Here is a 14,714-nt window from a genome sequence, read left to right as displayed (position 1 = left end):
AACAACCCTTCCCTCTGTGATCCTGCCGTCCCCTTTATGTGGCAAATATTCTCTTTCAAATCATTGTAATATTAAAGTATTTATATTCAATCCGAAACTGGATGACAAAACTAGTGAGAATAAAAATAATGATCATTATCTCATCAACAGACCCAACAGACCCATTAATTATGCATAGAACTTGAAATCCTCAAAGACAAAATGGCTAAATTGTCCTCTTATAATGCATATCCATTCCCAATTTAAATGTCGCTTATTTTGAATCATTGTTTGTGCGCACACTTTCTAAGCGTCTGAGCATTTGATTATATTTATTATAGCTTATGGAGCATCTATGCTAATATTTACACTGGAAATTCTTGTCCCTCAGGCAAATCCCTTCTCGGGGCTGCTGGTAATTCGGTCATTATCGGCAACTGCTGGGAGAGCGTTAAGTAAAGTCATGGGAGACATAGTAAAGGCTGACATTACTGAAGGATCCTCCAGCGAGGCTCTAAGGATGCAGCTGAGAAATAAAAAGGGGATAATCACCTAATAAGGGATTGTCTTATTGACCCCCAAATAGCCAAGGGGATGATTTGAAGGAACAAATATGTTGGGAGATTGCAGGCAGCTGCCAGACTAATAGGGTTGTCATAGTAGGGGGATTTTAACTTTCCCATTATAGACTGGGGCTGACACAGTGCCAATAGCGTAGACGGGCTGAAATTTGTCAAGTGTGTTCGGGAAAGTTTCCTCAGGCAATATGTAGAGGGACCTACAAGGGAAGAAAATAAATCTTGACCTACTCATAGGGAATTGGGCAGGACGAGTGATTGAATGTCAGTAGGCGAGCCTTGTGGGATCAGCAACCACAGTTCTAGTAGGTTCTATCCACCAAGGCCTGCTGGATCTCTTGCATGCGTTGCATTTTGACTCGCCTTCCCCCTCCCACACTGACCTTTCTGTCCTGGGCCTCCTTCATTGCCAGAGTGAGGCCACATATTGTACAAACTCTTGGAACTGCACCCCATATTCCGCTAGTTTACAGCCCAACAGTATGAATGTTTAATTTACCATTTTTCGGTAACCTCTAACTAACCTCCCACCTTTCCCCCCCTCCCCACCTCCGCCCCCCCCCCCCTCTCTCTCTCTCTCTCCCCCCCTTCCCTCCCCTGGGCCCTACCTGGACTCCCACTAATTTATCCCCGCCATCCCCATCCCTTGCTACTTTCCTCCCGCTGGTTTTACCATCCGCAACACTTCAAACCTGTCTCACACCCACTGTTCTTATCTCTGGCCTTTGTTCCAACCATCTGCCTATCAAAAAATCCCCTTTGCCTGAGTCGACCTATTACCTGCCACACTTAATCCTGCCTCTCCTCTTTTCCAGCTTTCCTCTTCTCCCCCGACGATCAGTCTGAAGAAGGTTCTCAACCCAAAACGCCAACTATCCATGTTCTTTAGAGATGCTACCTGACCTGCTGACTTACTCCCGCACTTGGTGTCTCTTTGTTATGGTTGCAGAGAAGAGGGATCTATGCGTGCAGGTACATAGTTCCTTGAACGTGGTGCCACAGATAGATTGGGCGAGTTGGGAAATTGTTTTACAGTTGTACCAGAAACGGGTGAGGCTGCACATGGAGCATTATGTTCAGTTTTGATCACCCTGCTGTAGGAAAGATGTCATTAAGAAGATTCCACTGAGCACTGAGAAGATTTACAAGGATTGCCAAGACTCGAAGCCCTGAGCTGCAGAGAGAGGTTGGGCAGGTGTGGACAGGAGGCTGAGGGGTGATATATGTAAAGATGTATGAAATCATGAGGGGAATAGATAGGGCGAATGCAGAGTCATTTTCCTAGAGCAAGGGACTCACAAACTAGAATGCATACATTTAAGATGAGAGGAAGAAGATTTAATCAGAACCTGAGGGGCAACATTTTCACGCAGATGGTGCAGGGTATAAGGAATGAGCTGCCAGAGAAAGTAGTTGAGGCAGGTACAATAAATAAAATTAAAGACATGTGGACAGGTACTTGGATAGGAAAGATTTAGAGGGATATAAGCCAAAAGCGGGCAATGGAACTAGTTTAGATTTGGCATCTTGATCAGCACGGATGAGTTGGGCCAAAGAGCCTATTTCCATACTATTTGATTCTATGACTCCATGAATAGGAAGAACATACTTTCCTTGTAAAAAGGTCAATAAGTATGGTACAGGGAGCATAGGGTATAGAGATCAGAACAGACCTGAGAAAAAGTTTCTTCATCCAAAGAATGAAACTCGCCGCATCAATGGGTACCATATACTTAAAACTTAAAACCCCGCATAGCATTTATACACTATGTGGATGAGGGCTTGTACCCACAAGTATTTAGAGTGGGGAAAATTTGAGAAATTATAATCAGCAGCAGAATTGCCTTCAAATTTAAGGCAATCAGTCCCCGGACTAACAGAGAGATCCAATGAGAGCAATTCAAATGATGTGACATAGATTGGCAAAAGATCTTATAGAAACTTATAAAATTCTTAAGGGGTTGGACAGGCTAGATGCAGGAAGATTGTTCCCGATGTTGGGGAAGTCCAGAACAAGGGGTCACAGTTTAAGGATAAGGGGGAAATCCTTTGGGGCCGAGATGAGAAAAACATTTTTCACACAGAGAGTGGCAAATCTCTGGAACGCTCTGCCACAGAAGGTAGTTGAGGCCAGTTCATTGGCTATTTTTAAGAGGGAGTTAGATGTGGCCCTTGTGGCTAAAGGGATCAGGGGGTATGGAGAGAAGGCAGGTACAGGATACTGAGTTTGATGATCAGCCATAATCATATTGAATGGCGGTGCAGGCTCGAAGGGCCGAATGGCCTACTCCTGCACCTATTTTCTATGTTTCTATGTAAAAGGTATTTGATAAGATGGATATATTAAACTTGCCATCAAGACTGAAACATGTGAAATAACAGGGTCTAAAGCTGCATTATTGCTCAAAGTATTTGGAATGGTGTTGATAATTTAAAGGATGTGTAGCGGGAGCAAGGGGCAGGTGTTGGGAGAGGTGGGAAGACTCTTGCATGATTGATGGGACAAGCAGACCACTTCCTAAACTATCCTCAACCCTGTGAGCCCCATCTATGGTCTGCGGTTCCACATTTTCCTCCAACACCATCTCAGAACCCACAAATCCAGAGTGGACGTAAGCCACCCTTGATCCCAAGGGACCGCCGGAGAACGAGAAGCAGCATGACCAACAGGAAACAGAGAGAGGAGGTCTTTCTTGCACTGGAAGGAAGTGGATTGCAGAATTCCCGATGGGAGGGGGGGGGGGGGGGGGGGGGGGGTTGTCAGTAGTCGAAAGATATTAATATCTTTCAAGGAAAGATCATAGGGGTACAGATGGGAGATGAAATGTAACGTGGAGAAATATGAAATGTTACATTCTGTTCCAGTCACTCTCAGTGTTCCTCACAGGGAAGAGATTAAATAATCCTTGGTTCTTGCTCATGGTGACAAACTATTAAACTTGTTTGAAAGTGAATATATTTAAATGTCAATATTGAGCCTTGCTCTCAAGCTAGCAGTGGTGAAGAGCTGAATATTACGTCAACTTGGAGGTCAACTCATTAAATCAAATTAACTGAAATTGAACTGACGTGTGAAAGTGAATGCGCTACATCCCTTCCACGGAAGATGTGCTGTGTTCCAAGTATCACTCCCTGTCTGCGCATAAATATGGTGCATTAGCATTTACAGAATCAATATTTTGTTGCTGTTTGCTTGTGTTCAACCAACCCAGGAGGGTTACAATGGCCTTAACATCTTTCCCCAGTGTAACTGCACTCCATTATCTGAACACGGAAAATGATTACTGACATTAAATGGTTGAGGACTTAACACAATTAAACTCTATTTTTCTTGAGATAAGCCGATTAAAACAAATAGATTAATGTCTCTGTTCAAACACAAACTAAAGGATGAGATATTTTAAATAAGAGCATAAAAATGAGAAGCAGGAATGCATTACAGGTACTTGGCTTCTTTCGCTGATCTGACATCCAACAAGATCATGGCAGATTGTTTCTTTGTTCAGGATTATTTTCCTGGAGTTCACTTCAAATCATTTGATCTCCTAAACATCTTTCATTCTCTGTTTTTTATTTGATATCTGGGTAGAGAAAAGCAAAGCAATGTTGGAATGTTGAGTGGAACACAAAGTGCTGGGGAACTCAACAAGTCAGGCAGCATCTGTGGAGGAAATGGACAGGAGATGTTTGCCTATCAGAAAATTCAGTCTGATCGATGTCTTCAAGAGAAAAAATGTTCACACTATAATGGGGAAATGCAATGAGAAGAATTGGGTACATCAATTGAAAGTGAATTGGGCCAGCTAAGCGATGGTGAAATCCCATCTGTAGACCACACAAGCAGGTAGACATTCACATTAAACCTGTCTTTCACAGGTCTCAGCTCGTAGAGCATTGAATGACCAGTTTGAATAGAAATTGCATAAATTGGAAAGAAATGGAGTTTGGTGAGGATATGTTTAGCAGATTGGACTACAATAAAAACAGAGAGATTCTGTAGCCATCCTTAAAATGATTTGCGCAAGATCATTTTTGTGGAAAGGGACATGACAAATTTATAGTCCACCTGCGTACAACAACAATAATCAAAACAAAGAATTTTTGTATCCATTTCCCTGGAGGGACCATTTGGATCAATGAACATGTTTGAATTTGGAATTTCCCAAACAAAATGAACACAGAAAAATTGGGAAACTGTGGCTTTTGCTGCTTGCCAAGCGGTGACTGGTCATAATTGCTGACGAGATCATGAATGTGCATGTGGACTACCTGGTTCCAGCAAGAGGCATGTGGAATTGGGTTAAATGGCAGATGCATTTACATATTGCATCAGATTGTGCCAAAGTAGATTCCATTGCAACACCGCAATTATTAGATCCTGCCAAAAGTCGCCTCCTGTTGCATCATCTGTTCGGACTATGCAAGTTACCTCAAAGTCCCTTATAGAATAAATGATTTAGTCCAGAAATAGTAAACTCTATCACAAAAATGTTTGATACAAACCGATAAGATGGCAACGGATCCTGAGTTAGCTTTCCTTCATATAATTAACCTTTATATGATAAATACGATAAATGTTTCAAACATACATGGTTCGAACTATCTTCACTGCCAAGGTCAGTCGTACAATCCCAAGCAATCCGCTATGCCAGATTACTATTCAGGAGGCTGGGACACAAATAAACCAAGGCATGCTTCCACAGACCACTGTTATAGGGAACATCTGTCAGGGCTTTACATACGTGTATCTTTGTTCCACAGGCAACAATCTTCCTCAACTGCAAGTAAAAGCTGTTTCTTTTTTCTACATAAAATGTAACCGGTGATTCATCCTTGTCTCCGAGCTGCCTCCGGTCCAAAATATTGTCAACATTTCACTTCAGCATTGCTTGTCAAGTACTTCAGGATGTCAATGTAACAAATGTTCACACAAGTGGAAGTATTCCAACTTCTATACCAGCGCTGATTATGTGGCAGTAGTTGGAACATTTTAAAAACAAGATTTGACTTAACTAAGAACAACTCTTGATCACCAAGTCTGCAAGTAATAGATGTTTGGGATATTTGAGTTTTGGATAACTTTTCATTTATGTTCAGCAAAACGAGGGAAGCCAGCCAAGAGCAAACTGAATGAAAAATTCTGAGTCAACCACAGAAGTCTCAGCAGAAAAGCTGATTAAACTGCTCACTGAGCAGAGGTTAATCTGGATCTTAAATTAAATCCAAATGCTCACAAAGCATTTCTGTTTTCACTGACATCTAAAATCTGTCTTCAGCAGATAATTAAAATTGCATTTGAACCAATGTGTATTAATATTGTAAAATAAACAACCATTAATAAGAGGATTAAATGAGTAATTGAATCATTTCTGCTGAAAGCAGGAATCTCGAGTGCGGTGAATGTCTGCAATAATAAAGTGCTTGTTATCGGGAAATGACTGTAAAGAATGTCCTTGTGTGTTTTATAGTGGCATGGAGGGCTTTTAACCGATCAAGGCACAGTGTGCAGCCTCACACTTTAATCATCACAGTTTCCATCGAGCTCCAGTAAGAAGTGGAAGATTAACTATTCCTGCTCCAGCATTCATTCTGCTCCCTTTTCAATTGTCTCCCGGATTCCTTCCGTGCATCATAATGTTTGATGAGAGAGATTACAAGCAATGGCCTTAATACCTGTTCCTTTTCTCCAGAGATGCTGCCTGTCCCGCTGAGTTATTCCAGTATTTTGTATCTATCGTTGGCGTAAACCAGATCTGCAGTTTTTTCCTACACATCGTCCCAGTTTGTGCACAGTTGCCAGTATTTCAATATGATTTGTTTACCAATTTCCACCTTGATGAACCTTAGATCAGCAAGCTAAGTACACACTCCCGTCCATATCCATTTTCGAAAATGTTCTCCTAATTCATGCACAATCCATGCATTTGTTGCCTGGCTTCTTTTAAAGTATCAATTTAGGTTTCTTTAAGAAAAGCCATTTCTTACTGTGCACATATGTCCATAAAAAAAGTAGCACATTCCAATTCATGACATCACTCATATAAACTTTGCTTCTTTAGAATCTTTAGCTTCTAATGTGGTGTTTGCGATCGACATCATGTGGCAGCGCTGATGTTGATTCTCCAAAGCTCCCCGGCACTAATATTTTATGGTGCCACAGGTATTGTGGGAGATAGAGCAAATCTTACACTTGGACATGCATCCAAAGTCCTTTCCTACAGCAGTCTCAGCTACAGGAGAAATGCCACTGAGCAAAGCGGTAACACTGGGGCGAAGGATGGCATCAGTGAAGGATACTTTGGGGACGGAACATCAAGGGTTAGACAAACCATCAAAGGGTCAATGGTTGAATATACAAATGAGGTGAGGGGAAGTCATGGAAAACCTTATGGAGGATGCAAACAACTTTATAATTATTTATAGCACTGAACACCAGGTAAATGTCTCAGCCTTCAAATTACCAATTATCTTTTTCCCAAAATATACTTTATCGGTAATATAAACAGTAAATACAATCGAGAAATGTCTTTATCTGCAGACACAGGGAATTGCTGATGCTGATTTACCTAAACAGACATAAAATGCTGGAGTAACTCAATGGGTCACACGGCATCTCTGGAGAACATGGATGGGTGACGTTTGGGGTCGGGACACTTCTTCAGACTGGCTGTTCTGCACTTTAGCTCCACAAACTAAGTGAACACTCATGTCACATAGCCACCCTCGAGATGTTCGCCCAATTCATGCATAATCCACGCGTTTGCCAAACTCCAGTGTCTTTATTTGCAGCCGTTGTGTCAACAATTCAACGTTCTCTTTTACAATGTATGAACACAATTTACTTTTGCACCCTGATATGCTCACTGTGTGTGTGTGATGCTCAGGCATCTGATGTTAGTGTGGTGCATATGCATATTACACTCAATGCTTGTGGAACTGCCTGAACCTAAGACCCAAAGAATCAGAGATAATGATGGGTTTGTTGATTAAATTCCTTTGTGCATGATGTAAGAGTTTATATCCAAGCGCGGTCCCATGCAACGCTATGGTAGTTGATGGTTCTGGCTGTTTATTGTACAGTTGACTGCAGGGTTTATGCAGTGAGGCTGCTGCAAACATTGTTGACAGAAATAGCAACATTTTATTGTGATGGTCAGAGTGTTATTAGCTGAGTGGCCTCCCGTGTCTGCCCTTCAAAACCTATTTTTATTCCAGGCATTTGCTGTCTCTCACTTCATTAGCAAGGGCCACTGCCTCTGATATGATCATTTTAGCATGTTCTTTTCTTTAAATATTATTTGAGTGCTTTATGTTGCCTTTGAATGAAGAGTCATTGCAATAATCACATAACCTAAAATAACGATTATTCTTACTATGTTTTTGATTTGCTTGGCTACATTAATAATTTATGTATAAATCATAGATGATAACATAGACACTGATCCGTGTTGTACTTTTGGCACTAAAGCAGTGGATTATGTTCCTTTAAAGCTGTTGCTTGAAAGCCACATAAAGTATAAGAAAGTTAAAGGTGAGGTTTTTCAGAAGACCATTCCTGCAACGTTCCTGGGGAAAAAGGATGGGTGACGTTTCAGGTTGGGATTCTTCTTGGGGTAGTGACCCGAAACGTCACCCATCCATTTTCTCCAGAGATGCTGCCAGACCCGTTGAGTCTATCTTCGGAATATACCAGCATCATTTCTACACATTCCTGCAACATTGTCAGTATATTAAAGTTAGAGTGTAGGTGTGATGCTGGCAGCTACTCTGGCAGGGCCCTTACTACTCAATGATGCTGGCAGGGCCCTTACTACTCAATGAACAACACTCTTCCAGCCACTGGAGAGTGTGGCTGAGAATGAATGGCGCTACGATGCAGGATCTTTAGCATGAATGTGAAATATGGATGATTTTCTCAATTGACCATAAGGCACTCTGAAATGCTAACCTTGTTTTCATCTGAACCACCTTTTATTTTGGAGTAGAATAAACCAAGGTCAGCATGTTGATGAAAATTGTACCTACAATGGGGATATTTATTTTTCTCCATGAAATCTGCATCTTACCCTTGTGAAAACATTATTTCCTGTACAGTAGTAATCTGATTTAACCAGAAGAAGAGAATTTTTAGGGACTTTTCTGGGTGCCGTAATTGTCATGAAGAGATTTTTGGTCTTTGCTTATTCTGCCCAGCAGTTATCTGTTATCCAGTGTAGAACGCTCCTGGACAACACGGGTAGTGCAACATGTAAAATTAACTTGCAATTAAATTCCTGCTGGTTTAAAGTGCGACTTGCACTGCTCATCTCCAGGATCACAACACCTGAATTGTATTCAGGCTTGATTTCAGACAGGCAAGTCATTACACGGAGGTTGGTGTGTATATGGTACAAGCCATCAGAGGAGGTATTTGTCACAGGTACTATAACAACATTAAAAATATGGGTTAAACATATAAAGGTACGAGGACATGGATAGGAAGGGTTTAGAGGAATATGGGTCAAACGCAGGCAAATACGATGAGCTTAAATGAACATCGGTAAGGACGAGTTGGACCGAAGGGCCTGTTTCAGAGCTATATATCTCTATGATGCAGGATTCAAACCTGCAACAACCAGCAAGCAACACTGCCCAGAACTAGGCGAGATTCAACAAGTGAATTTGCATGGTGGCGCAGCTGGAGAGTTGCTGCCTTACAGAGCTTGCAGCACCAGAGACCCGGGTTAGATCCCGACTACCTATGCTGCCTGTACGGAGTTTGCAGGTTCTCCCCATGACCACGTGGGTTTTCTCCGAGATCTTCGGTTTTCTCCCACACTCCAAAGACGTACAGGTTTGTAGGTTAATTGGCTTTGTATAAATGTAAATTGTCCCTAGTGTGTGTAGGATAGTGTTAGTGTGTGAGGATCGCTGGTTGGTGTGGACTCAGTGGGCCAAAAGGCCTGTTACCTTGTTGAATCTCTAAACTAAACTAAACCTGTTGTGAAACCTAAGCCATTATCACACCACAGTAGAATTTATTAGCTGTAACTTGTGTTTGAAGATAAATGCACCAATAAATAGGGATTGCTAGGTAACATGATAAAACATCGGAATTTTAGCAGATACTTCTTTCCTTTCGAGAGAGTGTTTCAGCACACTTGACTTCACAGAGACTGTGTACTAAAGTGGAATTGTGTTTTTCTACACAAACCTAACAGTTACCACTTGGATTCACTGAGCTAACATTGAGATTGATATACGAGAGGCCATTCTGGACATCAGGGAATTGATGTTGGAAATCCTGGCTCTGAAAATATATTTTACACATCAGAAACCTGAAACTGCAAAGTATTATTTAATCCCAACCCTAAAAATTAGAACAAAATCCTAATATATGAGACAATTTAAAATAAAATAAACCACCATGCGATTTTGTATACTTTAAACCAATACTAAAAGATGGCACACCTGAAGCTATTGGATTGATTTTAATTTCTCAGTGGAAGTATTCGCATTTAGGTATAAATTTGTAATGTTATTTCAGTCAGAAGACCTCTCGTTTACAATGGGATGCAATAGCGAATGCATGACAGGAAACAACAGCAAAGATCAGCAGAACAGCAGCCATGATCGAATGGCGGAACAGATTTGATGGGTCGAATGGCCTAAATCTGCTCCTATGTCTTATGATCTTTCTTCTCTCCACTCAGCTGACAATGTAAAAATCCCAGTGATCTTCTTATCGAGTCCACACACAAGATTAGAAGTTGTTCTTGGCATCTGCATACAATAGTGTCTGTCTTCTTGTGTCGCATCTTGTGCTTCTTGTGCGTGGTGGTGGAAAGATTGGTGGAATTAGGGCCGCGACATGAACGCTCTTTCCTTGACCCCAGCCCAGTGATAATATTGCAGGGAAACCTCTACAATAATCACATTGACTTTAAGACTGAGTATTTCTATTATGGTTGCAGAGTAAAAAACACCATTAGAGTTGTCATGGAAAAACCTCAATGTGATTTCTCCCTTATGTTTGAATAGCAAACTACAATAAAATACATCCCACTATAAAACCTGCGTACGAAGTCAAGACTCACGGAGGTAGTATCAACATGTGGAACATGATGAGAGGTAACGGCCTCTAGGCAAAATGTAAATAATTCCAAGGAACGCTCTTAAAATGTGGATTACCCAGTCCGCACGCAAGCACTTACCACTCAATGAAAATTGAAAACAAGTGAACCTTGTTGTAAGATTTCATCTTTTTCCAAAGATCACAGATTACATAAACGGGTAAAGAATAGAATAGTGTGTCAGAACATTAGTAAACGTAACATTTAAAATATACACGTGATCCTTGGAGGGGAGAATAAGGATGCTGGCGTCAGTAGGGGAGTCCAATCTCAGCAGCTGCGTCTTCCTGCTCATTTTCTTGAGATAGGCAAAGTGTAAAGCCAAGGCAAGCTTAAACATACACGGTTTGACTCCAAACAATTCTTTCTGCTCTTCTCCCTTCACCTTTCTCCGTAACTCCTTTACCCCCTTCATCCTGTGTTGTGTTGCATATCACGTCCGATGCAAGTCTTCAGCTGATCTTCAAAATTGTATCAAATGAAAAAGACAATTCTCTCAAAATGTTATTGACTAAGATATAAATTACTCCAAGAAAAAAAAAGAGAACATTTTTAATTGCACTTTTCCTAACCTAAAATTATTGTCAGATTGATATCTGTGAATGAATTATACACAGGTTTATTTTAATCCAACTCAAGAACAATTTTGGAAATGTTTTCATTGTTATTGTGATTTATTTGTAATTTGAGGATAGAAATTATTTCCTCTTTATCTGTAGCTCATGAAAACAACCTCCATCCCTATGAGGTATGCCTATGATGCCTTTAAGTCATTGGACTGAAATTCCCACAGTCCCAGTAATATTTCCTTTCAACATCCCAATTCTAAACATTGTGACAGGTTTTGGCACAGTTTAGTTTGGTTTCCATGATTTAAAAAACATTTTTAATGTACACAATGCACCCAAAAAGAACTATAATCAATTAAGATTATATCATTCTCTCAACTTCTGATAAATTCTTTGGGCCATTTATTTTGGGAAAAACCCCAAGAAATAACTGAGATTTATTACATTTAAACCCTTAATGCAAAAAATCCTAAACTCAGATTGTCACCATATTGTGTCATTTGATGTTTGCAGATAAGGTCTGACTATGGGTGCTGTCTGTACAGAGTTTGCACGTTCTCCCCATAACTTGCGTGGGTTTTCTCCAAGATCTTCGTTTTCCTCCCACAGTCCAAAGACATACAGGTTTGTAGGTAAATTGGCTTGATATAAATGTAAAATTGTCCCTTGTGTGTGTAGGATAGATAGTGTTAATGTTCATGGATCGTTAGTGGGTGCGGACTAGGTGGGCTGAAGGGCTTGTTTCCGGGCTGTTTCTCTAAACTAAACTAAACTAAACTAAACTAAACTGAAGTTTTTATTTTTCCAGATAAGGATCTTGTCATAGTCATAAAGTCACACAGCATGGAAACAGGTCCTTAAGCCCAACTTCCTCAGGCCGACCAAGATGCCCCATCTACAGTTGTTCCACCAGCCTGCGTTTGACCCATATCCCGCTAAACCATTCCTATCCATGTACCTGCCAAAATGTATTTTTCAATTTTGTGGTCCAAAATTAATGAACCCTGCATTTCTTAAAAAAACAAAACTATTATGGCTTCACCTAGGGGTTTATTTGTCCAATTAGGAATGCATGCATTCTTTGTACCCTCCAAAGTATCATTACCCTGCTCCTGCACCCATTGTTTATTGTAGGTATGTTACAAAACTTACCTTCAGCGGCGCTGCAATTCTGCCACTGGCCGTGTGCGCGATTTTGGCGCGTTTGAGAGGGGGGGGGGGGGGGGGGGGGCGGGGTTAAAACAGAGTTTTTTTCCGACCTGATCCTGGATTATATTTGTTGGAGTGCAAGATGTTGCTAAAGAATCGTTCCGACGACCGTTCTGTGTGTTTAAAAAAAAAATTTCACCCGACAAGTTGATCGCTGGAATGATTTTAAAATCAGCTTCTGAAGCCGCCAATGCCAACAACGGGGACGGATTTTTATGGAGGACCAGGTAAAAGAAAGTCGTTTATTTTTATGTATAAAAGTGTTTCTTAAGAGGTATTTAATTCACATATTAAGTTGCAAAACGGTGATTTAGTCCCCGAACGAACCGGCAGTGTATTTGCTGCAGATATGGGGACTAAATTCACCGCAATCTGAACGTTCCAAATGGTCCCATTCCAGAAAATCCCACTCGCAAGCTGATTTAAATGGCCATTAATTTACAGGTATTAAACATTCCTTCCATTTGGCCTATAAACCCATGACAATGAGATTTAAAAATTATGTTATATTCTGAATTCTTGTGTGAATGTTATTTGGACACTTAGGCTATTTAGAAATGTTAATCTATTCTTAAGAAATGGATAGATGTTTAGATCTAGTAATTGAATGTTGTAATTAGCTACAATTAGGTAACTAACTAATTATCTGCTTTAATTTCAAGTCATCTAAGTAAGATTGTTTCATATTTGTTTCAGAATGCTTCAATCTATAATAACTGGGGAAAAAATTCAGTTCTCTTAAATTTTAAGAAAGTTATGGGCTTTTGACTGTTCTCGATCACAGCTTTTGTGTTAAGTCAATGAAAAAGCAAGAGAGAACAAGATGCCAATTTCCGAGTATGAAAATGGCCATAACTTTTTTAATACTGAAGATATGAAAGTGAATTAGGTGTCAAATTAAACTTCTTTTTATGCTTTATCTGATGGGATAAATTAACGACTTGATTTTTTAAATCTCAAAATTTTGTAACATTGCTATTTATTGTCTATTGTCTATTAAATGTTTTGACGGAATAAAAGATTAGTCAGGTATAACAATCGCTCAAATATTCCAAAATGCCAATTCATACGTATTATTGAACCGTGTGCGGACGTGGCGTTGAAGGACGACAAGCCGAAGTAAAGAAGTAGAAGCCAAATAACCGAATGGAAACAAAGCCGAAACGCCAAATAACCGAAAGCGTACCAAGACGAAAAGCAAACTAACCGAAAGGGTGGGACGCCTAAAAGGAAACTCACCGAAAGGACGGGACGTCTAAAAGCAAACTCACCGAATGGCCGCTCTGCCGAAACGCCACCTAACCGAAAGGTTACGTCGCCTACAAGTCAACGAACCGAATGCCGCTCAACAGAAAAGTCAAATAACGGACATGACGTTGCCGGGGGGCGGAACTTGTCAGCGATTGGTCCAGTATTCAGCAAGATGGGCCGAAGTGCCTGTTTCCACACTGCATCACTCTATGACTATGACTCTATGACAAGACATGAAAAAGGAACAAAAGAGGCTTATGCTTGTAAACAAACCCTGGAGTTGCAACATGGTGTTATTCTTTCCTCAGGCACTTTATGGCTTCTTCAGATAAATGAAAACATTGGACATCATTGGGGGAAATTAATTGGGTCGCATTCATTGTAATTTAAACTGAGTGAAACAAAATCAATGTTGCTCTGTATCCTGATTATTCACCACAAGGCACCATCGCTGACAATTTAGACTTCAAGGCCACATGTTATCAGTGAAAAACAAACTCTAAAGATCACAGAATACTCACACAGTTTAAATCACTTCCAAACCAAATCATGACTCAAGCTGTCGGAAATAGAAGTGAAAATATACATTGCTGACCCTTCAACAAAGTCGAGACCGAGAAGAGTGACTGTTACTGAACGCGAAGAGTAGGCGCATTTTAAAGTTGTGATTTCAAACAAGGAAAAACATGCTTCAGACATGCTTTCATGCAAATGGAATCTCAGTTGCTTTTACTCATACATCATGTTATTGTTTCCTTGCATCAATAGTTCCATTTAAATATGTTGTAACTTTAAAAATCTTTTATGTATCATGAACGTGTTCTGGCTCTTGGTTCTTTTTGCCATTAGTCAAGGCTTAGATTCTTCCTCTTGTTGGCATTGCTTGATCATGGGTGACTAGGCACAATGGGATTAGCGTAACTGCTTTACCGCCCATGCGAGGTACTGCTTATGATTCATGCTACCTCAAAGAGAGCCTGCCGTCTCTTGCCGCTATTCCAGAGAACGTGGTCATG

General features: G+C 40.5%; 1 long non-coding RNA gene across 1 annotated transcript; it reads left to right on the top strand.

The window, feature by feature from the left end:
• Nucleotides 1-1,503: 1,503 nt before the first annotated feature.
• On the top strand, nt 1,504-5,017 carry LOC116981967. The gene is made up of 3 exons (XR_004414322.1): nt 1,504-1,653; nt 2,717-2,722; nt 5,004-5,017. It is a non-coding gene; the product is annotated as an uncharacterized LOC116981967 (long non-coding RNA).
• Nucleotides 5,018-14,714: the final 9,697 nt, after the last annotated feature.

Source organism: Amblyraja radiata, chromosome 16 (genome assembly GCF_010909765.2).
Source record: "Amblyraja radiata isolate CabotCenter1 chromosome 16, sAmbRad1.1.pri, whole genome shotgun sequence".
NCBI lineage: Eukaryota > Metazoa > Chordata > Chondrichthyes > Rajiformes > Rajidae > Amblyraja > Amblyraja radiata.
This window is presented reverse-complemented; position numbering and strand designations above follow the sequence as displayed.